Source organism: Neovison vison, chromosome X (genome assembly GCF_020171115.1).
Source record: "Neovison vison isolate M4711 chromosome X, ASM_NN_V1, whole genome shotgun sequence".
Classification (NCBI taxonomy): domain Eukaryota; kingdom Metazoa; phylum Chordata; class Mammalia; order Carnivora; family Mustelidae; genus Neogale; species Neogale vison.
In genome coordinates, this window is record NC_058105.1 from 105,056,906 (window position 1) to 105,081,707 (window position 24,802).

At 42.4% G+C, this 24,802-nt stretch overlaps 1 protein-coding gene across 11 annotated transcripts in view; it reads left to right on the forward strand.

Annotated features, from left to right (window-relative positions):
• DMD (dystrophin) overlaps window positions 1–24,802 on the forward strand; it is a 1,990,807-nt gene that overhangs the window by 1,856,650 nt on the left and 109,355 nt on the right. The gene's annotated exons all lie outside the window — the stretch shown is intronic.

The window sequence follows — 24,802 nt, forward strand, 5'->3', positions numbered from 1 at the left end:
TAATTTCAGTGTCACATCATCTATCCTGCCATCCCCTTGAGTATACTGCCTGTGTTTGATTTGGAAAAAAAATGCTACCATATCAGGGGATGGGGGCAGCTGTTTCCTTTTTTCTTTTTGGATTGGAGCAGGTTGAGGCACAAGACCTGCTTTGACTTAGTCATACTGACATATGGGTAGAAGATAAGGAACCAAGTCCAGAGCACACATTTTATGGCTCCTAGTTTGCTATTCTCAAAGGAATATCCATTACTCCTAGCTTGATTTATAAAACTGCTTTATCAGCATAATTAAGCTATGGAATCTCAAGTGACATTCTTTATTCCCTAGCTGACAAAGTTAGCAGCGGAGATTTACTCAGATTTGCAAAATAGAAGACATTAAGGCTGTTATAAATGTTCTTCCTTTACTTCTACTAGCCTGCTTATAAAAGGAGAAAGAGAAATAATCTCTTCTCTTAATGTCGGTTACAATCATTTGATTTTCCCCATTTGCAAAATGGAAATGTAATTTTCAAATCAAAATTGATGGCACTTTAATGGAATAGTCTTTTATAATATTTTTTCTTGTTCAAATAACTTGATTTAAAGCTTCTAATTGAAGAACATAAATAAATAGATACTTCCGATCTGCATTTTTCCGAAGCTGATTTTGGAAGGAAACTCAAAAAGAGTCCCTCTCAGACTGGTTTACAATTTAAAAGAGCTGCCAAATCGTAGTTTAGTTGATCTAAATAAGAGGAGCATTAAGGTTACACCTGCAGCTCTGAGAAAAGTGCTGGATGTGTACAATTTTATGTAGCTGGGTCTGCAGAAGACGATTTTTGCACACGAAGTGAAGGCATCTTATTCAGACACTTCCAATATTTCTTTTTTAAGCACACAAGTCTGATTACCTCTGTACGGCTCTCGGGAGCTGCAATTTTGCTGGAAAGAGATTTGGAACAGTCAGAACACTCACATAAAATAGATAGTGAGTTTTTAACGTCTGTACCCTCTACGGTAGTAATAAAATGACCTAAAAATATTCTGAAAGACTGTCTTATGACATAGTGGATGAATCATTCGCTTATTTATGAATTGGTAAGATTCTGTGAGAATATTTCAGAATTTGCCCCTCCACTGTCTTGATCAATTGAAGCTTACGTAACTGGGGTATACATTATACATGAGTGTGTATGTGTGTGTGTGCAAGCATGCACATGAGTTGCACGCCTATGTTTATTTAGGTATGTATTCTTTATCAAGTGTCCTTTTTGACAGGAAGGTGACTTGGTTATATGTTTTGCTTTTCAGTTCTGTGAAGGGGCTGTCCGTTTTAGAGCAGTGCTTCTCAAACCGGTGAAGGGCAGTTATTTTGTTTTTGGGTTTTGTTTAAACATACATTATGTCACAGACTTACCTACCCGCAGTAGGTGCTCCTGCTGACCCATGGCACATAACTCACCTGCGCAGGTTCCGCAACACTCGATCTGGTCTGTGCTCTGTTCCATGAGATGAACCCGTGGATAGTGCACTTGGACGTCATGGCAACGTCAGGTGGCTTCAGAAGCTGCTGAACGTACTGAGCCTCCATATCTGTGAAGAACCATAATTTGCATAGAGTACTTAATTTTTGAAAGTAGAAATGTCGAATCAAGTGACCTTTGGTGTGTGTTGGGGAGGGGCCACTAGTTAATTGACGCCAAATAAGAATACCTAAAAAATTGTATTTGTGGGATTGTAGAGTTTGCCAGTTGAGTCCGATTCAAGCAGAGGAAGGATATACCTACTTTCCCTGTTTCATAGGCCTTCTTAGCAATTATTTTGGAGACTAAAGTAATAAAACCACCCTGTTGCAGGAAAGGTTTTATGTGTTAAGTAGCAGGGCTCCTGCTGCCTAGTTTATGCCTCCCCCACCCATATAATTAAACACAGTGTGCAGAATGTGATAATTTTAAAATACAGGTTTGTTTGTATCCAGAATAGAAAATGGGGTATGTGTGCTCCTTACATTATGTGATAAATTCCATGCGGAACTGATTGATTATACTGTGACTCTTCTCTCGTCATTTTCTGAGTTCAGGTTGGGAAGGTAATGTGATGTGGACTCAGAGTTCGTTGCCTTTGAGACATGGAGTTGAATTCTGCCTCTGCCACCAGTTCTCTCTGGCTGAAGACAAAGGCAGTCAAAATTTGGAAACGCAACTTCCTGATTGATTAAGTGGTTAGGATGATACTTTCCTTGGAGGATGTTGTGAGGCTTAGCGATAATGTATGTAAAATGACAAAATGGCTGACATAGTAACTGCTCAAGGAATTATAATTGCTATTAATGATGATGATAATTACGATCCACTGTTTGTTATTCTCAGTGTTATTTTCATATTCTGTGTCCCTTCTTTTTCAAAATCTCTTGGGATTCCTGGGGTGCCTGACTGGCTCAGTTGGTAGAACGCATGACTCTTGATCTCAGGCTTGTGAGTCCAAGCGCCGCATTGGGTATAGAGATTACCCCCCTCGAAAAAAAATTGAAAAAAATCTCAGGGCACGTGGTTGGCTCAGGCAGTGGAACATGTGACTTTTGATCTGGGGGTTGTGAGTTTGAGCCCCATGTTGGGTGTAAAGACTACTTTTAAGAAAAATCTTTAAAACAAAACCCCAAAATGAGGCACCTGGGTGGCTCAGTGGGTTAAAGCCTCTGCCTTCGGCTCGGGTCATGATCTTGGGGTCCTGGGATCGAGCCCCTCATCTGGCTCTCTGCTCTGCAGGGAGCCTGCTTCCTCCCCTCTCTCTCTCTCTCTCTGTCTGCCTCTCTGCCTACTTCTGATCGCTGTCTGTCAAATAAAATCTTTTTTAAAAAAAATAAAAACCCCAAAAGCAAGAAAATTTCTTGGGTTCCTAAGTTCAGATAACGAGGGACCCACAGGGTAAGGTTTTCGAGCCTGACACTCAAGGAACCACTTAATTTTTCTAAAGAGGTTTACCTCTTAACCAAGGTACCAAGGTTCACCTGATCACAGGGTATCCCAGCTTTGGCAAATGTAAACTTAATTTAATTTGATGTACAAATTAGATTGACACATTATCTACCATTTTCCTTATCTTCCTCCCACTTCTAAAATAATAGACACTATAACCTTTAACCAGAAATGCAAATGACTCCTAATAACTTATATATGTGTGTGACTTTATAGCTCTCATCCTGCCTTTGTCTTGAAGACCTTCAAAGTTTGAACTGCAGAATCAAATACATGTTGTAAAACTACCTTCGTAGAGAAACATGCCCAATAACTCATAAGTAAGGAGAAAGCCTGTAAAATAATGTGACACACTAGGAAAGATGCCTGACGTTATGTAGTAAAGGCCTGACAAATGGTGGTGACAAATTACAGTGGAGAGAGGGGGCAAGGGAGTGGCTATACAGGGAAGGAGGGATGACACCGTAAAAAGTTGTATATGACATGTTGAGGATTTCAGTGCTAAGATTTTTAATTTGGGTGATTGATCAATCCGGGTCTAGCGAGAAAATAGAAACCACTCTCGTTATTTGAGGCGGGGAGTCACTTCATGTGGTGACTTGGTTACCCGCTGATGGAAAGATGAAGAGGACAGCCAGCAAGGAGCCCTCTGCTCTACCAGGGCAGGAAGGTGGCAAGAGGTGGTATCACCAGAGCCCCAGAAGCCAAGGCTCTTTGGGGCTGGAGCTTGACCCAGTGGCCAGTTGGGACTCCTGAGGGGAGGGGCTGACGAGAGGGAGCTTGAGCCTGGAAGGAGACAACAACCACTTCCAGAACTTTTGCTGAAGGCAGAGAAAGGGAGAGAAATAACCTGACCTTTCCTCTCCTCCTGCCCTCTGGTCTTCTACGAGTACCTCACAGTTGCCCAGACTTCTCTGAAGGCCGTTGGTGAGGGAACAGGCCAATGCCATTCTCTGTCTGAAGAGCAGAGCGGGGAAAGGTCAGAGCCTGGATTCGAGGACCAACATGCGAATGACTGTGAGGCTGAGAAAGACCCAGAGCCTGAAAAGCTTTCCTAGGACTTTGTAATTCTGAAGGAAGTTTAGGCACTAGAAGGGCACACTGGCTTCAAAGGAAATGGGCCTAAAAACAGTGAAAGAGGATGTGGCAAGAAAAAGTAGTGCACTGAAGTCCAGACAGTGAGAATAAGCTTATTTGATTATAGTACTTGAATTGTCGATAGTTGTTCATGCTGCAGGCTCTCAAGGCAAACTCATGAATTTCTTTAAAGCCACAACTGTCTTCCTCGTCTTTGTCACCCGTGCAGGGCACACGATAGCCTCAGAGTAAACTAACGTTCATTGAACAAAACAGTAAAGCATGGGAGAGTGATTTTTGGTGGGGAAGAAGACAGAAAGATACAGACGATGTTTTCCTGAAGCACATTATTAAACTGGCAAGGGGAAACTCTCTGGAGAGCAAGAGTTTCTCCCAGAAAACAGAAGATAAATCCTCATAGTAATACAAATATAGAATATCAGTGAAGTTATTGTTTTTTTTTTTAAAGGTACTGGTTTTATTGGCAATTTGATATCTTAGCAAAACCAGGTGAACTGCCCCTCTGGAATTCATCTTGTCCTTGTAGGACACCAGTTGATAATCAAGGCGATAAAACCCTAGGAAGAAAGTGTCAATGTGGATCTAGAATTTAAATAACCAGGGAAGGAACCCGGGAATATAATTTGATGTGCTGGTAGTCTCATTTATTCATGGGTTCCTTGACCGAATAAACATTTAATAGAGTGCCGAGCATCATGAATCCTAAAGTTGAGAACAACAGGGTAAGAATATTGAGGAAGACAAGGCTATTGAAGGTCTGAAAATTTTTTTTAAATCTCATTTTTGGAACATTAAGTCACGTATGTACACGCCAGAAGTTTTGGGAGATGAAGTTTATGTGTAAAAAGAAAATAAAAAACACCTCAGATCTCAGCAGCCAGAAATAACCACTACTGACATCTTAGAGAATTGCTTCTAGTCCTTTTTTCTGTGCATTTTTGTATGGTTGTTTGAGTTAATACCTGTTTGCATTGTTGTTTATTTATCAAATACTGTGAGTTTTCTCTTTGCAATGCTTCAGGGGTGGTATTTTTACCGAGTTCCACTTTCTTAAAAATTAATTCCCATTTTTTAGGAATTAGTTTGTGATAAAGGAAACTCACATTCATGTCAAATTTATGAAAACAAATTCTGAAGATGCTGGAGACTTCCTGCCAACAGGTTTCTGAGAAGAAAGCATGGACAACTGTCATGATGCCTTTACTCCAACAAGTTACTTATGTCTTAGAAATGTTAAAGAATAAAGCCAATGTGGTCCAGAATAGGCAGACACTAAGCAGAAGGCTGAGAAGTAAAGTTTATTCACTGATAAATCTAGTTTATAAATATAAATGAACATTTTTCTACTGTAAATACTTTACAGATAACATTTCTTGTACCAAATATCTATGGTCTCAAGGTGACAAGGCAACTGTCCTTGGAAATTTTCAGTATTACAGGAAAATCTTTGCCCTCTTAGCAGATAAGTTGAGACAGAAGCACCATTTTATGATGAGTTTCTATAGGTTTTAATTTTTATAATAACTGATACGTAAAGATTCACTTACCTTTAACTTACCAGTCTGGAAAGAGAATGAGGAGCATAACACTTTTATCTTCTGAAACCATTTGTGGCTACAATTACCACATTCTGCTCAAGGTTCTTTCTACACCATCATTAAGGCGTGTAGCCTCTTGCTTCATACACATTTTCTGATCAAGATGCAATTAAAGAGTGAAGAGCTAATAATTTTTTCCACAGTTGTTTCCAGTTTTTTTCACTGCTGTAAAGTCAGTCTGTGAGGACCATCTCTGTATAAAGCCTGTGTATATTTGATTCACAGCAGTGTAATCACGAAGTCAAAGGGTACTCGGGGTTTTTAGGTTTCTTGGTATGTTTCACCTGAAGCTCTCTCAAAGATAGTCTGATTTACGCTCTTACTACAAAAAAGCGCCCACCTGACCATGTCTTTGCCAGTGTGGAGCTTGATTTTTACTTTGGTTATTGTAATAGGGACGATAAAACCATCTTATTGTTATTATTCGTATATCTTTGATTCTTAGTGATCATGTACATTTTCTTTAAATGTTCACTGAGCAGTTCTCCTCTTGTGAATAATGTAAAAGCAAAAGCAATTTAGGCAAACCAGACTCTTCCAAACTTTCTGTTGTAATGCAAGCATCTCTTCATTGTGTCAAGGGACTCCTAGTGATGAGACCCTGATCACATCAGTTCACTTTTTGAATTACGCCTTAGCTTTCTATTCAAGCTAAACAAGCCTTATTCCTCCATCCATCATCTGTGGGCCTGTTACCCACCCATTATGTTCGATTTTCTTATTCTCGGTGCCAACTCCAGTTTCTTCACATTTTTTAAAGATTTTATTTATTTATTTGACAAACAGAGATCACAAGTAGGCAGAGAGACAGGCGGGGGGTGGGGGGAAGCAGGCTCCCTGCTCAGTGGAAGGCAGAGGCTTAACCCAGTGAACCACCCAGTGCCCCCATATTTTTAAATAGATGGCAGAGCCCTGAACTCCCTTTCTCTAAAGAAAGGACTAATTGGTTATGGGTAGAGGAAGGAAGTGGCTTCCTGCCTCTTGAGAAAGGCAAGGTCATTCATGCCATAGGTCTGGATGGTTTACTTTTGTAGTCTTCTGCGAGGCGTTCTTTTCCCCATAAATATAAAATACTTAGAATATTCCAAATTCTGCTTTGAATAGTAAGATACAGAGAAACAGAAGGCCTGATCTCTGTCTGTCTGAGGAACAGAAGGTCTGATCTCGTCTCCCAGGCCGGTGTGAACCAGGGCACGCAGTGGATCTTAGGATGAGATAGAAGTCCTTGCCTATGCGGGAGGGGTGCCTGGCTGGCTCATTCGAAAGAGCACATGACTCTTGACCTCTGGGGTTATGAGTTTGAGGTCCCTGTTGGGGAGTGGAGAGCAATTACATTTTTTTAAAAGTTTAAAAAAAAAAAGTCCTGGCCTGTGAGGGTGAGGGGCATGGCACCAGCTCTCCTTGTGGCTTATGGGGGACTGCTGAAGTTATTTTAAGTCGTTTCTGTCTTTGAAACTCATGTGGCAACCATGTTGTCATCTCTTGTTGCTGATATAAGAGTTTATTAATGTCAACATAAACCCCTTTTTTAAAAGATTTAATTTATTTCTTTGACAGAGAGAGACACAGCGAGAGAGGGAACACAAGCAGGGGGAGTGGGAGAGGGAGAAGCAGGCTTCCCGCCAAGCCGGAAGCCCAATGCGGGGCTCGATCCCAGGACCCCAGGATCCTGACCTGAGCCTAAGTCAGACACTTAAAGACTTGAGCCACCCAGGCGCCCCACCCATTTTATTTTTTTAAGGGCAAATTTAAATGTCTCAAGTTGGAACGACTGAAGGTTTACATTGAACCTTGCATGCTCTGTCTCTGTCTCTTTCTCTCTCATGCAACGCGCGCACACGCACCTGGCTTACATTGCTGAGTATCTTTCTACCTGTGCAGGGATTCTAGAAAAGCATATGTCAGCTTCACAGATTACCTTGCTCTCTTCTTCAGGCAATAACATTGACATCCATGAAATAAAAATGACATTAATAAATGCTGTAAGACTATACTAACTTACATAACATCAAGGTCAAATACATGCTATCTTATATAGGTAGACAGCAGTATTGATTAGAATCAGTGTGGAAGGCTATTTGGAGAGTAGAACAAAACCATTGTTCTAAGGAAGGAATTTTATAAGACTTAGGTAAATTAAAATGTAGGCTAGGATATTTCTAGATAGGGAAGCAGCATAAACAAAGGTCCAATTGAAAGACTGCTTGTTGGAGGTTCAGTGGGGACATTGTTCTGTGAGAATCTACTCCAGTTTTTGAAGAAAAACCTGATATAATGCTATTGAATTAAAGGCATCTTAAGTGCCTTAAATTACAGAATGAGAAATTGAAATTTCATTTGATTGGCAATGGGAAGACATTGGTGAATCTTCTGGAAAGAGAGATGATGAAGTCTGTGTTGTGCTTTGAAGAATAAGAATTTGATGGGATGAATTAAGGATGTTTAGAGAGGGGAGAGAGCAGTTACTTTGTTTTACTTTGTGGCAGTTGAGATGATGAGGGGCTTAAGATAGCGGTGGGGGAAGTTTTCTCCTCAAGGTAGAATTGCCTGAGAGTAGTAACAGATTGGATAGGTTTTTTTTTTTTTAAGATTTTATTTATTTATTTGAGAGAAAGAGATCACAAGTAGGCAGAGAAGCAGGCAGAGAGAGAGGAGGAAGCAGGCTCCCCGCCAAGCAGAGAGCCCGATGCGGGACTCGGTCCCAGGACTTGATCCCAGGACTCTGGGATCATGACCTGAGCCGAAGGCAGAGGCTTCAACCCACTGAGCCACCCAGGTGCCCCTAGATTGGATAGGTTTTAAAGAAAAGACTTACAAGACGCCTTCTAGGTTTTCAGCTTTGATGGTACAGAGAAGGGCAATACCATTGAACAAAAAGGAAATTACAAATTGATTTGAGCAATGGGAAGTAGGTATGAATTATATTGATTTGTGTACTTATAGATTCATTTATGTAGTTCTTCATTTTGCAAAAGTTTATTTGGGGCAGCTCTTATAAATGTATGAACTTCATACCAGAAGCATATCTTTCTCATTGATCTTCTCAAAAGCCCTGTGAAGTATGTTACTATCTCCATTGTGCAGATGAGGCTCAGAGAAAATAGGTAATTTGCTCACATAGCGTGGCTAAGATTAAAATGTACTTTAAATGCCTCAACTATGGTTTAGCCGCTGAGCTAAACTTTGTTCCTGGAAAGTGAAAGTGGCATTTTGAAGAGGAAATACCTTGAAGGCATTTGTAGAGGGGAATAAAAGAAGTGTTATGAGAATTATCACCATGAGAAAAACAAGATTGTTTGTATTTTCATTGCACTTTATGTATGAGATATTGGGGCCCGGGTGAGAGCCCTTCTTTGTACTGAGTAAGTATATATCCTGCAAGCTTTTATGAGATAGTCGCTCATGGAGTCCTGACCACAGCCCTGGAAACTGCAGCTGTTACTGTGAAGGAAGTGAAGTTTGAAGGAGTTAAGGTGACTTGTCCGAGCATGCTGGGAGACTGTGGCATGGTTGAGAAGAGTGGCTTTAGTCTCCCTCAGATTGGAATTGGAATCCGTAAGCCTTTTCTATGTTTTCTAGTCTGTAAGATGGGAAGGAAATAGTAACGTCGGAGGTGGAAGTATGAGGTGAGAATGATGTATTTATTGCTAACGTATAGTAAGCAGCCCCAAAGTGAGAGCCGTTCTTTACTGTTCTGTTACTGCAAAGCCATAGCTAGAACCCATCGAGGTTTCTTCTTCAACCATGATACATTGGAATTCTGCCGACAGACAGTGGAGGACACTGAGAATTTGGAAGACATCCCAGCAACGTGTGGGAAAGAAGATACATACATAGATAGATGACTGATAGATAAATAGAACACTGTCTTTTTAAAAAAATTAATTACACATAAGACTTAAAAAAGTGAAGTAGGACAAGAGGAAACTATGGAAAGTAGGTGTCCCTCTTAGCCCTGGTAACAGTCCCCCAATTTCACTCTGCAGGGGCAGTTGATAATATAGTTCCTGTGTTTCTGTCTGTAGGTGTTTTATGCATATGCAAGCAAACATACATATAAATGTGCTGGGTTTTTTACACACCAATACTTCTGTTCTCTCATCTTTTTTTTTTTTTTTTCTTAAGTAAGCTCTAGGACCAACGTGGGGCTTGAACTCACAACCCCTGAGATCAAGAGTCAGCCAGGCACCCTGCGTAATGATCTTTTATAAAATTAAGCTAAAACTTCTTTGTTTGATAGAGTAACAGATCTTGGATGAATATTTGCCGTTTGGAGAATTACATTAGTATTTTTATGTGCCAGACACCCAGAAGTAAATGGAAGAAGTGTTGGGGCTCAGTGAGTCGAGCATGTGACTCTTGATCTTGGGGTGGTAAGAGTAGGAGCCCCATGTTGGGCATAGAGTTTACAGTCAAAGAAAAAAAGATTAAGAAGTTTAAAATCAGCAGCTAGTGACCTATAAGTCAACCATTCAGAACTTTGTAATTGCTACTTTGTTCTCAGGATTTATAAATGAAACAAAAAAAAAAGTTACTTAAATGGAGAGATGAAGATTATCATGAAAAATAAGATGAACACTTTTATATGTTGATACATTCAGGGGAGTGTCTGGGACTCGGCTTCTTAGTTCGTAGTTTGGACTTGGCTTTAACAGAAATGTTCACATTCTCACTTCCTGACTTACTCTTTTTTTTTTTTAAGATTTTATTTATTCATTTGACAGAGAGAGATCACAAGTAGGCAGAGAGGCAGGCAGAGAGAGAAAGAGAGGGAAGCAGGCTCCCTGCTGAGCAGAGAGCCCGATGTGGGGCTCGATCCCAGGACCCTGAGATCATGACCTGAGCCGAAGGCAGCGGCTTAACCCACTGAGCCACCCAGGTGCCCCACTTCCTGACTTATTCTTAAAACACAACCCCCTTTGAACATTCAGGGCTTTCTGTGTCACAGTGGTTTAGAGGGAAGGATCAGAACCTTGAAAACTTGAGGAGATCCCAAAGTCTAGAAACTACTCTTCATAGGGGGAAAATTAGACTTTGTTTGCTTCTGGGAAGATTTGTTTTCCAGATTTAATACGAATGTCAAGTACTTGGCTACAGTTAAAGAAATCCACGGTCTCTGGTCAAGTTGGAAGCAAAGTGGGAGCTCGTAAGCGCGAAGAGTAGTGTGGAAGTCCCACTTGGAAGGAGCCTTTGTATTTTGCTTCTGGCTCTGTCAGGGAAGGGACACCGCTGTAGGGGTGTTGAGTGTTCTTACCACAATAAACTAAAATACAGAGTAAGAAAAGGTACAGGAATACGCAAGAAAAAAAACAATTCTGGTTTCTGTGACAATTTTTGGCATTTGTCTGTTGAAGAGTTCCTCAGCTACTCTATTATTTTAGCCACAACACCCCTTCTTCTCTCCAGGGAAGAAAAACAGAGAAAATGGCTTGGTTTCTGGTCTTTGTTTTTCTTCTAGCGGACAAGGGAACCCAGGACAAATTACAAAGAACTTTCTAGTCCCTAGCTTTACTCACTTGGAAAATGAAGATTTAAGAAGGAAGGATTTCTCCTTCTGAGATGCTACAATATCCTTTCCTTATTTGACAGAAATTATGGGGGGGGGTTGTCATCGCCCAGAGAAGTTTGTAGAGATAAATGAATGCTGCCTCCAAAGAATTTAATTCTTGGTTGCCCAGTAACCATTAAATCCCTCAGTCAGGCAAGAACCACATTCTTGCCTTGAGACAAGATTTAGCCCTTTCTGAACTTCCCCTCGGGCTGTGTTGTGGAAGTTTATCTGTAAGTTAGTTGCTTACAACTTGGAATAAAATGTGTTCTAAATGGTGCTTAGGTCCCCAAGTCACAGAAGCTTATTTAACTCTTGGGGTTCCTGATGGATTGTGTGGCCTGAGTAGAATGTAACTCCAGGTTTCTCTGGAACAAAGTGCTTTTGGGATAGAGGCCGTATTGTTGGGCTTGACTCCGCTACTCTCTAAGCTTCTCTGGATAAAAAGAACTGAACATTTATATTGTAAGAGGGGTCTAATGCCCTTCTTGGTCACTCCACCTTCCATCCAGCCTGTATAGCTTCCGTGTCTTCGGTCCTTATTTTCCTTTGTGCAGTATTCTGTGATGGGTCTCCGCTTCCCTAATCCAGTCCCCACTCTCTGACCCCTACCGAGAGTCGTGGTCCTCCTGAGGGTACCACCATCACCGTCATACTGACGAGGATTCCAGACACCCAGGACAAGGAAATACCCATATCTCCTACAGCAGAGGAGTCTGGGAGGCCATCAAGGGCTTTGAGTGTCGATAGATTTTACCTTGAATCCAGGCTCTGGGATGCAGCCTTAGGGAAGTTACTAGACACGTCTGAGTTTTATTTTACTTTCGTAACAAGGTCAGTCACACAGAATTCAGGCCGGTGTGGGGACTCAGTGGCATCAGATGCATACAGCCTTATTCCCTGAGCACTCAGTCAATGCTGGCACTCCTCCTGTCTTCCCCTTAGACTCTAGGGGGAATAATAATTGGACACAAAAAGGGCTGAAGTACAAGTCATCTACATTTGAGGTTAAAAAAAAAAAAAAAGCTGTTCTAAGTTTGTCCCCAAGTAGTTTTATCCCAGAGTCTGAGGAGACTAAAAGTGGGTCAGATTGAATGAAAGGGGAGATGAGGGGAGAGAGAAACAAAGAAGTAGAGGAAGGGGGAATGGTTCCTGCCTGCTGGGGAGTCTCTGACCCTCACAAAGGATGGCAAGCCCCGGACCCCTGCTACTGAACAGGGAAAGGGGGATGCTCATTCCTGTGGCTTCAGGGCTCTGTGATGTGTTGAGCGGAATTTGGGGAGTCTGCCTGATTTGGGGATGGAACCCTTTACTGGCCAAAGGAGAGAGGACATACATTGTATCAAGCAGCTCCCGAGTGCAACAGAGTTTGGAGGTGATCGAGGTGATCGAGACTGCTCCCAGGAACATGACAGTTTTGTTTTCTGATTCAGATGTATGTGGTTCCATTGCTAAGGCATCCTTGCTTATTAAAAGCAACTCAGTCTACAGCAGGGGATAAGGCAATCCATTATCAAATGAAAAGCTCCTGCCATTGATTAATTTTAATAACAGCTGCAGCTGGTGAATGATTGCTCTTTTTTAAAAAAACAATGATTTACATATTAGCATCTTTATCGGGATCTAATCACAAGTATTTAGTTTCCAGGCAAATGAACACGTAACACTGAAAAGAAAACATTCTGTTACATGCTGCATTTTTATAAACGTCCTCTAAGGAAGCTTCCGGATGCGTGGGCAGCTGAGTCCTGTCACCTGGTCCCCTCCCCCACTCAGGTGTACAAAATGCAGAAATGAGCATGTTTTACTGTATTCCTAGATGTTTAATATCGGGAATTGTGTACTGTCTTGGGCTGATTACTCACGCCTAAGGATTCAACAGAGTTTCTTCTTCCGTCTCGCCAACAGCAACACCGATAACATTAAAAACCCAATGTATTTTCCCTGGTGAGATGAAAGTGGAAATACCCACCAGCTCAGGATAGTGTAATGTTCCAGAATGGGTTTTCTTTGTTTGTTTTTGGTTTTTGGGGTTTTTTTTTGTTTTGTTTTTTTTGCAAGAAGGTTAATTTGCTTTTCTCATTGCCATGGGAAGGTAATCTGATTTTCCCATTACCATGAAAATCAGATTTCCACTGCTGTTTATGTTGGCCTCTTTCTTACTTACAGAGGGATAGAGGAGAATGGATATTGAGGGGAATGTGGCGGTTGGGGACCAGAGGAATGGGTAGAGACAGGCAAAGGATGCAAATCATTTTCATTCAGAACCTAAGACACATGGGGCGCCTGGGTGGCTCAGTGGGTTAAGCCTCTGCCTTCTGCTCAAGTCATGATCTCAGGGTCCTGGGATTGAGTCCCACATTGGGCTCTCTGTTCAGTGGGGAGCCTGCTCTCTAACCCCCCCGCCACTCCGGCCTGCCTCTCTGCCTACTTGTGATCTCTCTCTGTCAAATAAATAAAAATCTTAAAAAAAAAAAAAAAAAGGAACCTAAGACACACTGTCAGACGAAGGAAAGATTTAGGAGTCTTAATAGCTGAAAGTTACCAAAGCTTTTTTTTTTCTTTTTAAATAACATGTATCTTAAGAGCTGTGGGTAAGGAAAGATGCTACTTGGCTTTAAGGAGATTTTGCACTTATGAGATAAAGATAGGAACATGTCTGAGGAGTTAATGAAAAATGAGCTACTTATGAGTGCTCATACACAGGTAGACATTAACTTCCAGAGAAGCATACATTTCAAAATTCTAATCCTTATCTTACATCTGGGCATAGTCACACTTGTTAAGGTCCCATTCAAAACAAAAGTCTAGTTAGAACTTCTTCAGATCCATTTATGTCTAGAAGACTGCCTTATTCCTATAAGCTCTTTCTTATAACGTTGTTTTAAATTAAATGAACTGTCAGGCCCTCCATCTTCAGCGACAGATATTTGACCTTGTGGTTCCATGATGGCTGCTGTCTGTCCCTCTGGCAGGAAGAAAGAGAAAGGACCTTTCCCCTCTGAGGCTGGCTGTCATTCCGTTTGGAAAAGGAAACCCTTCCCTGCAGATGTCTTAAGCATTGGTCAAAACTGTGTCTGCTTGGCTTAAAGAGAATTGAGATTCTCCAGCCTTTGTAGTAAGTAGAGAAAAGCCAGGGAGAAGGAATTCGAAAACAAGTGTTTAGTGAACCAACCTTAGAGAAACTGCCGCAGTTAAATACACCCGTCTCCTCAAGTCCTCTTTCTCCTAAGCATTCATTCTCTTGGGATGCCCTTTTTTCTTCCCTTCATTCCAACTCCTTTACATCTTGGGAAAGTCCTGATAATCTTTGTTAGGTATGTTTCCAAAAAAGCAGCTCAAGTTCGGACTCCTCAGGGGTAAGAAAGAGGATCAGTCCAAGCGATTGACCAGTAGCAGTGGGAAATGATATTCCATCCAGAATCTCATTCAATTCAAACCACATTTACTGTGCACCCATATTTCTGGCCCTGGGTGCAGTAAACTAAACACGATCTCTTCTGAAGTCCCCAGGTTTGTTTTCTCGTCTTGTCTTCCTCAAATATAAGAATGAACAGTAAAGCTGCTTCTACTTAGTCATAGCATTCATTTTTATCCGTATTGGTATAGATTTTATTTTTATTGATGTTGATTCACTTTTAGCCTTTGTGGGCTCATTTATAAATTCTTAGTGAATTTGGGTGTTAGTTAGTTTCACCCTAGTGAAACTTAGTGTTTCAGAAATAACATACCTTTTATGGAAAATTTTCAATTCCATTAATCTTAAAAATAAACACTGGAATACACCTTAAGTCGTGTTCAAAACTATCTTTGTGTTTGGTATGTAAAAATCGTATGAGAGACTATCTGTTGGCATTGTACATTTGTTATGTATAAAAGCATGTTCACACAACCAGACTTTCCTGTGTAGGTACTACTGGGCACATCACAAGTAGCCAGGAAATGCGTGCTGGTTTTGTAAGATTAAATTGTCATTTTGTTTTCCCATGTTTTTGGAAGCCCACGTTTTAACCCATGAGTTTAGCAGTACACGGTTGCGCCCACAGTATGTGCTTAGATAAATGTTAATCAATGGCTTAAAGTAAGAAATTGTTACTTGATGAAATGTAATCAGAAGACTGATTTGGGGTTTGGGTTCTGTCTTCCCATCGATTCTTATACTAGAACAGTAAATGTAGTAAGGCAGTATTTTTGGTGGCAGAACCATTTAGTTTGAATGCGATAGAAAAAGGTGGAGTCCAAGAAATTAATAGTTGGGAAGTTTTAGGAAAACCCAGTTAGAACTGTTTGCATGGAGTGATCTGAGTGAGAGCGAATTATTAGAGGAACCTGACAGAGTTTTGCCAAGGACAGGAAAAAGATGGTGTAACTGAAGCGCAAACTGTCCAGGTTTGGGTAAAAAAAAAAAAAAAAAGGCAGCGGGCTTGCTGAGGCTGGAATTTAAAACAAAATGCCTTCGGGGGCCAAACTGTGGCTGGGTGGGGCCTCAGGCTACCTGAAAAGCTTCTGTTAGGATAAAGGAGCCTTGGCTTCTGCTGTTGTCATGCAGGAATGTGAGTCTCTGCCTTCTTCCTGAGAAATGGGACAACGGGAAGTCTCCAAATTGTTGACTCTTGGCACATCGGTTAGCGCTTCAAAAAACCATTACGTGAGCCAAAACCAACCAACCAGACAAAACCCAGAAACCCATCTGCTGACTAAATTCAGCCAGTTGGTGGCCTCTGGGCTCTGGTTAACAGAGAAATAATTGAAAGAGTTCAGGAGTTTTGGGAGAAAGATCACCTGTTGAAATCCTGGAAGATAAGGATGAAGGGTGTGGGGGAAGCAAGCTGAGAAGCCAAGACCAAGGTAGGAATTTGAGAATTTAGGGAAATCTTGTTGAGTCGTTCTAAAACTGGAAACCGAGGAAGATGAGACTGCTAGCTTTAAAGGAAATGAAGCAAATTATTGCCATTTCATTTCATCATTGAAGTGGGTTTTTCCACAAATTCCCCAACTGGGAGAAAGGAGGAAGGAGGGTGGACTTGAAATAGTTGGTGGTAAGCATACTACACAGAAAAGGTACGCTTTTCCAATCCAAAAAAAGTAGGGTGTACAATTAAAAAAAAAATGATTTGTGGAGGCTCCTGGGTGGCTCAGTAGGTTGAGCATATGACTCTTAATTTCAGCTCGGGTCTTGATCTCAGGGTTGTGGGATCGGGCCCCATGTCCAGCTCTGTGGGGCACAGTCTGCTGGAGATTCTCTCCCTTTCCCTTTGCCACTCTTGTTATCTCTCTCTCTAAAATAAATACTTTTTTAAAAAAGAATGTCTTGTGAATTCGGTTATATGAAAAGCATACAGAGGTATAAAGATTAAGTCACATTTGATAAGTTAAAATGACTCACCTTTATTATGAAGAGTAAGATTTAATTAAACTGTCTCTGCCCCAGAGAATCTGAGATGTGTGTGCATTTCCAGAGAGAGAGAGCACTGTGAGATTCGGTAATTAGTGAAGTTGAAAATAGAGTGGAGGGAGAGGGGGCTAAGTTGAGAAGTTCCTGGAGCTGGGGTAGTTCTGTCTGGAGGTGACTTGCCCATGTTAGGATGGAGGAACACCCATGGGAGAGTCAGGCTGATCCGAGATCGATGGACCAGTTTCGGGACCTTGCTGATTGCAGTGCCTTCTGATGATAAGGATGGCCAATATGCAAGTGCTTAGACGGGAGAGGTTTTTTCAGTGAGTTGACGGAAGCAAAAAAGGCAGACTAAGTGTGGAATTTGGGAGTAGAGAACCAAGTGAAGGATTTACATTCTTTGGGTATGCAGGCAAGGTACTTAAGCTTTTACTGTTTTCAGTGCCTTATCTCACTCCCAAGCTTAGTTTCTCCTCACTCCCCCGTGTCTGGTGCAGCTTCTCCTGAGATTAAACCTCCAGCCTTCTATCAGGGTGAAACAGGAGGTGGCTGGATGCATGGGACATGGGGTGGGGGAGAAAGTGTTGAGGGCTCTAAAGACAAGCGGTGCTTGTATTTTCAGCCAGATTTCAGCCTTCAAAGGAACCTGCAGCCTCTTGTTTTTGATGCGTTGGTAGTAGAAGTTGGCGTACTGCTTATTAGCCCCCAGCCCCTCAACTTGCCTATCTTCCCCTCCTATTCATGTCGACTTGGGATTTCTCTGCCCTCCAAAATCACGACCACCAGGTTGTCTACCGGGGTTCCAAGATACTGGAGCTCCGGTCAGTTCTCTTCTCTCCAGTTCTGTTTCATCTCTTCTGGATAGATGTCAGTTTTGCTTCTTTTACTGTCATCCGAGTAGAGAGTTCTTGGGAATAAGGACAGAGAACACGAGGCCGTTGCATCTGCCTTGTTTAACTGGAATTCCCAAGACTTGCCTTCTTGCAGTGATGTGCAGGGCCCTGTGGCAGACGTCTTCCTGCCTACCTATCAGGCCTCTCCGGATCCACTCTTCCTCCTCACTGCCTGAGAGTTCAGCAGGACTGACCTTCCTAAGATTCTTCATGGTCCCTCCTTTTGTCTACTTGGGAGCTTCCTTTACACATGCTGGCCTTTTATCCTGTTTTGTTCTCCCCCTCTTTGTCTGGTTAACCTCCATCACCCTCCAGATCTTTGCCAGAACCTCACATTCTCAGAGAAGCTTGCCTGGCCTGTGGTTCCCCACCTTGTGTTGGGATGTCTTTAAAGTACAGATGGAATGATTAGGGGTGGATGGAGGTCTTTCTTTAAAAAAAAAAAAAAGGCTATAAACTGGTATGGCTTAAACAGTCTCTTTAAATCATTAGTATCGGGAGCCTGGGTGGCTCAGTGGGTTAAAGCCTCTGCCTTCAGCTCATGTCATGATCCCAGGGTCTTGGGATCGAGTTCCACATTGGGCTCTCTGTTTGGTGGGGAGCTTGCTTCCTCCTCTCTCTCTGCCCTCCTCTCTGCCTACTTGTGATCTCTGTCAAATAAATCTTTTAAAAAATATATCATTAGTATCATGTTGTATGTATTTTTTGGTGGGCAGATTTGAGAATTGGTGCCCCAGTCCTTTCTGCTTGGAAGCTGAAGTAAAACGAACGGGGGACAGCAGCATCATGAGGAGTCAGCTCTCCACTATTGGGAACATGTCAGGCTCGCCCAAATGGCATTGATTTATTTATTAATTGTTTATATAACGTCTATACCCAATTGGGTTCAAACTCACTATCCCGAGATCAAGAGCCGCACGCTCTACTAACAGGCACCCCTGGAAATGGTATTTGAGATACACAGTTCCCCCAGTAAGACTTTCTGTGGGCCACTTGTTAAAGAAGCTCTTTTCTCAACAGATCTTTTACCAGAGCAGGAAACTTCTGGGAGCAAGACTCATTTGAGTATTGACTCCTTCAGGGGAACAGTGTTGCCAAGAAGTAGTGAGGGTTGGCTGGGGAAGGCCAAGCCAGAGAAGGGGGCCAGAAGGACCCTGAGCAGCCCACAGCCAGGATTTTGTGCTATTTTTCATTTCACAGTTGAATTTCTCAGTTTTTTTTTTTAAATTTTTGGTTTATAACCTGTTTCTCTCCTTTGCAGTTTGAAGGCTCCCACATTGGTGCCATATTGGAATGTTTTGTTGCTTCTCTTGCTTTGTTTTTTAGAAAAATTCTAGAGAGCAATACCATTTCACCTGTGGAGATACAACTCAGTAGTAATTATAAATCGCAGACTCGGCCTTCTGCATTTGTTGCGAGTAGGAGTGTGTAATTCCTACTTATCTCTGTGGATTTAGTTTAGCCCCGTTTGAGTAAAGCTCTGTGTTGATGATGAGGTTTTAATGAATTTAGATTTTTAAAGTCCTCAAATATATTTTAAAAATTACGGATCCAGTAAAATGAAGTCATGTACCTCTTCTTTCTAAGCTAATTTTTGAAAGATACATTCCAGAAATCCTACATGTGGTTGAAGAGTTCCCAGTAATTCTACATTGTACTCTAAACTTCTGAAGCCTGGACATCTTGGTTTCATTTGCTTTCAAGACAGACTTGGTTTAAATTACTCAGTTTATCTCAAGCCTCATTAAGACCCGTGGTTCTTGTCTGTTCTGGTGTATTGGAGCTGGCAAGAATACTTGTCATGTGGAGAGTCCATTAGAACACTCTAGGAACAGTGAGGCTGGAGAATGAATGCGAGATACAATCTCCTATGTGAAAACGTGCCACCTTCCTATAATGGAAGGGCTGTCTGGGGAGATGGCCTCGTTTTGGCTTCTCTGGAAAATGATTAAAATAGACAGGCAGTAGTAGTTTAATTCATACTGTATGCCAGACATTCGAATTGGCACTGTACCAAAAATGATCATACTTCCCTCTAAATTATATTTTTCACTCATGATCACCTGACTAATTTGGATCACATTTCTTCTGGGAAGCAGACTTGGTAGGAAGAAACAAAGACCACAGTGCTAATTTATCTGTTGGAATAATCTTTGGCTATCCAGCTCTTTCCACTCATTAATTTTATGAGGTCATTATCATTCCTTCTACCTAATAGATAAACATACTAAAACTTTGGGCCTTTCCAAAAAGTCTCCACAAGCCATCAGAAAGCTGAACCCAGCCGTAAAACTGAAATGAAAAATTTAAAAAAATAAAAAGGAAATGAAAGGGCCTAATGTTTCATTTCTCTATTTTCCAAGCTTTCCCTTGACTTTATTTGCTGAGGTGTTTTTCACTATTTTTGCAAGAACATGTCCAACATGGTGTAGATTTGTGACCTGAACTTGAACTGTCGTTCCTCTTTTCTGGAATCCGATACCTTTAGCCACTACCTTCCACAGAATGGAAGTAAAAATCTTCAAACAGATGGTTACCAAAGTTAGGAGAAATTGACAGTCTGACTAAAGAGGCAAACTGCCCCCGCCTCATTCCTTGTTTTGTGCTTCAGAACAAAAGCCAAATGGGCCATCACGTTAGTAGCTGGGGATTGAGCTTGAGAAGGTAGATAGATGGTTGATAGATGGTTCGCTATCTGCCCTCGTTCCTTAAGTTTCTAGATTCCTCTATTTTTAGGTTAGAACCAGCCCTGGTTAAAATAATTCAAGTCATGAAGAGGAATGTTCACTTCAGCATTTTTATCCTTCTGAAGTGTGCTTTCTACCAGCTGCCATGGAAACATTGTGTAACTCGTTTCTTGGATAGTCTCACTCCTCTCCGAGTTCCGGTTGTGGAGCGCTGGTGAGCTCATTACAACTTGGATCCAAGTCCTGGAAAGGCAGTTCTCAGAGAGAGTGGAGGCCAGCCTCCCATGAGGGACTGGGGGCTTTCGCTTTACGGGGCGTGCATACTTGAGCTACCAGGTCAGCTCTCGCCTCAGCCCAGGACGATGTCACTTTGTCCACAGCTGTACCCCGTCTCGAGGTTTCTGTGTGCACCCTCCCTGCTTTCCAAGGCAGAGACTTAACTTCAGCTTTAAGCCAGAGGGAGTGGTGCTTCAGATTCCTAGCAACACAGCAGACTCCAGCAACACAGATGGTTATCTCTCCCCAGTAAGGCTTCCAGGCCACCAGAACTCTGTTGTAATCTAGTGATGCTTACTGGAGAAAAATGTGGATGGCTTCTGCTGCATGCTGATGAAAAGGAGGTATTTTCACAGCTTCTTTCTTCTCCGATTTCCAAGTCACTGGGAGCAGTGGTGAGATTGGACCCAGGGTAGGGGAGGGGCACAGAAACCTGGTGGCCAGAAGGCAGTGGGTTGCGGGTATGTGAATGGGAGTCAGACAGGATGAACTTGGGGCAGAACGCCAGAGTTGGGAGGACTTGGAAGGGAACAGTTTGAACTGCTTTAGGGAAGCTGGGAGCCCGGCTAGAACGGCAATGTACCAGATGCTTGTCTCAGATAGGATTCCATAGAGAACCACACCCAGAAAGAATCAGATCATCCTCCCCTCTCCCACTTGGATCTGTAGCTTCGTGTGGAATTTGCCAGTTCTTGAAACACACTGAAATACGGATGAAGATTCTGACCTCATTTAGATCATTTGTTTCTGAATTTTGAACAGAACCCGGAAAACTGGAAAGGGGGTAGAATTGGGGTGGGTAGGAGAAGTATCCTAGTTCTAGGAAAGAAGGAAGATAGTAGGAGACAAGACCAGTGAGTTAATAGGCGTTTTAAAAGGAGGATTAGAAAGAAAGAGAAACAGAAGAGAAAGTATTTGCCAGTATCTTCTGCTGAGATACGTGACTGACACACAGTTCACACTCCATACTTTAGTTGAAGTCTATGAATGGAAGGAAATTTGGAGTTGGAGGCTGTTCTTTGGAAACTGCTATGGGATGGTGGTAAGGAAAGACTGCTCTGTCCTTCACAGGAAGGATGTTTCTGTGTTTCTGTGTTGCTTATTTTCTAAAGACCAAGGGGGCTTATTTCTGACTGTGCAAAGGGACTCTGTGCCACCAAGTAGAGGGCGGGTCTGATCAGACTGGCAAATGGTGTGACACGAGTCTGGGGGGGAGGACAGCAATTCATGTCTTGTGGATTAGTGCCAGAAGACGTGAGTTGGCTGAGACCACCCAAGAAGGGAAGCAGTGATGGCTAGGGAAGAGAGACAGGGGAAGATCCATGACTCTCAGGGAAGAAGAGACACTGAGGGACAGTCAGAGGGACGGAGGTAAATCAAGTTCTCCCGAGCAGGGAACAGACTCGGGGGAAAACGTGTTCACTTGGAGAAAGAATCTGTTCCTGTTACCTTTGAGGACACTTTTAGACCCTTTTAATATATTCAGTACCTTTCACTGGTGTTCATCATGAACAGGAGTCCCACAGATACATCCCAGAAGTGAACTTTTAGTCTAATTGATCATGATTGCCATTCAGTAACCTTATACAAACCCACAAAATCGAATTTAGAAAAGCAAAAGACAGCAGGTCTTTGTGCAGAGTTCATATTTGAACAATGTGGGAAATGGAAATCTGTTAAAATGTACAGTTAAAGAATTGGCCGTATTTGAGGGTCCATATGGATCACCTGGGATCTTGTTAAAATGTTGATTGTAGGGACCTGGGTGGCTCAGTCGGTTAAGCGTCTGCCTTGGGCTCAGGTTGCGATCCTAGGGTTGCTGGGATTGAGTCCCACATTGGGCTCCCTGCTGAGCAGGGAGCCAGCTTCATCCTCTGCCTGACGCTCCCTCTGGTTGTGCGTGCTCTTTTTCCCTCTCCCCCTCTGACAAATAAATAAAACAACAAAAAAATTGTTTAAAAAAATTTTTGATTCTGATTCATCGATCTGGGTGGGGCCTAAGATTCTGAACTGCTTTCAAGCTCCAAAGAGATACTGATGCTGTTGGTCCTCAAATCACACTTCTGCTAACAAGGACCCACACAGGTGTTCTTCGGTATATGTTGGTAGCCATGCCAAGTTAGACGTGGTTTAACTTATCCATGCCTACCGACCAGTTTAAAGTGAAAGCAGGTCTCAGAACTAGCTCTGTCACAAAAGAACATTTATTAGCCCCAGGGCACAGGACAGTCTTAAAGCTAATGCAGAAGGCAGAGTGAGCCTCACAACTGCCCCCTAGCCCGGGCCCTCTAACACACAGGACCAGCAGCATCAGGATCACCTGGAAGCTTGTTAGAGATGCACATTCTCAGACACTCTCTGGATCTAGGGAAAAAGAACATTTGGGAGCGCAGTCTGGGAATCTGTATTTTTAGCTAGCGGCCCCATCCCCGTCATTCTGATACATGCTGAAGTTTGAGAATCACCGCTCTAACAGCAGGATTCTGGGGAGCATCTCACTGAACTCAGGCAACCAACAATTCAGTGACCTACAGGTGGACATCTTGGAATCTAGTGTAGGGCCCCGTTTCTGTAGGTGGAGAGCCTGTTCGATTCTTCTCGTATCCTGACTGTAAAAGGGCAGGGACCATGTCTAAACCTTTTCAACAGTTCTCCTGTTTTGCAAACCACTACTATCACGAGTATAAACCTATTTAGCATTAATTAGGATAATTTCTGAATCCCTTGGTGGAATAGGAGCTAAATATAGCTGAGGTACTTACGGTGGCCACTGCTGGAGTGAGGCTTTTTTGATGAATTGCTAGCCAACCACCTCTAGAGCGTGCATGCCTGATTAAGACAGCTGACCGCCCCTGCAGTGTAGCTTAAGCTAACACACACACACACACTCACACACACGTGTCATACTGTACTGTCCACGCGAGGGTTTACTTTAAACTCTCTAGATGTGCTTTGTGAAGGCATCATCTACAATAAAATGCATCCCTTTTAATTGTATAGGTAGAGTTTTGACAGATGTATACAATCAGAAACCTCCACACCAGTCAAGATAATGTAACTGAATTCAGTCACCTACAAAATAACCTTGTGTTGCCTTGAAGTCCGCTAGCCACCCCAGTCGCACGCCAGGCTGCCAGCGTAGCGGTCTTCCGTCAGCATAGGTGAGATTTGTCTATTTAGCTTTTCATGTCTGTGGCATCTAACAGTATTTACCCTTCTCGTCTGCTTTCTACTCGGCATTAGCCATTCTGCAGGATGGTTGATGTTAAATTACCAGTATTTAGTTCCTTTTCATTGAAGATTAGTGTCTCATGGTACAGCTCTGCCCAGTCTGTCTGTTCCTTCTCCTTATGATTTGTTACCAGGTTTTTCACTATTTCAGATAAAGCTGCTACTGTGGACATTCATGGACACATCTTTTTGTGCACATGTGTATATTTCTTTGGGGTAAATCTTCAGGAGGGACTGTTTGGGTCCCAAGAGAGATGTCTGTCTGATTTCATAGGAAGCTGCTAAGCTGGTTTTCCAAAGTGGAAATACAGGCTTACGTGCCCCGCCCCCCCCCCCAGCCGTGTGTGTGTGTGTGTGTGTGTGTGTGTGTGTGTGTGTGTGTGTGTGTATAGCGTTCCAGTCACTCCCCATCCTTGCCAGCATTTAGTACTGTCTGTTTTTATAATTGTCAGGCTGAATATTTTCAGATGCATGACAGACATTGTTTTTCTGTCCCCTAATGTCAGTCGAGGTGTTTGCGTTCAGTCTTGGCAAAGGCCCTACAGTTAATGCTCTTGAACCGCGCAGCTTGGATTATGTGTTACCTCATTTCCCTCTCCTGAGCCCAGTCAGAATTGGTTTTGCGGCTGCCATGCGGTTATGGCGGTTCGACATGTTTGCTGGTATGTTTTGTGTTCTCTCTCTCGTGTTCCTTTGCTCGTTTAGTCTTTCTGTCTGCCGGTGGTTCACTAGATATAGTACACTTGCTTTTTCAGAGAGCAGTTGTATATTAATTCCCTGCGAATGATGACAGAAGTAGGGACAGAGTACTCGTCCTTAGGGAGCTTTTTGGAACTGGGTTCCTGAAACCCAACTCCACAGACATGCCAGCAGAGACATAAAGCCCAGTGTATTCCAAGGTTTGCACACACTTCAGTAAGGGCATCATGGAAATGAAGCTCTGGTCTGGGTCGGGGGTGTGGGGGACTTGATAGACAGGTGGCGTAGAAACTGCAGTAGCAGACGTCGTTGAGACATTCATCTGTGATGAATATTACCATGGTTTAGATTATAAACTACATGATTATTTTAGTCCCAGTTACATTTTAAAATAAATGCAACACACGTGCATTGGTTA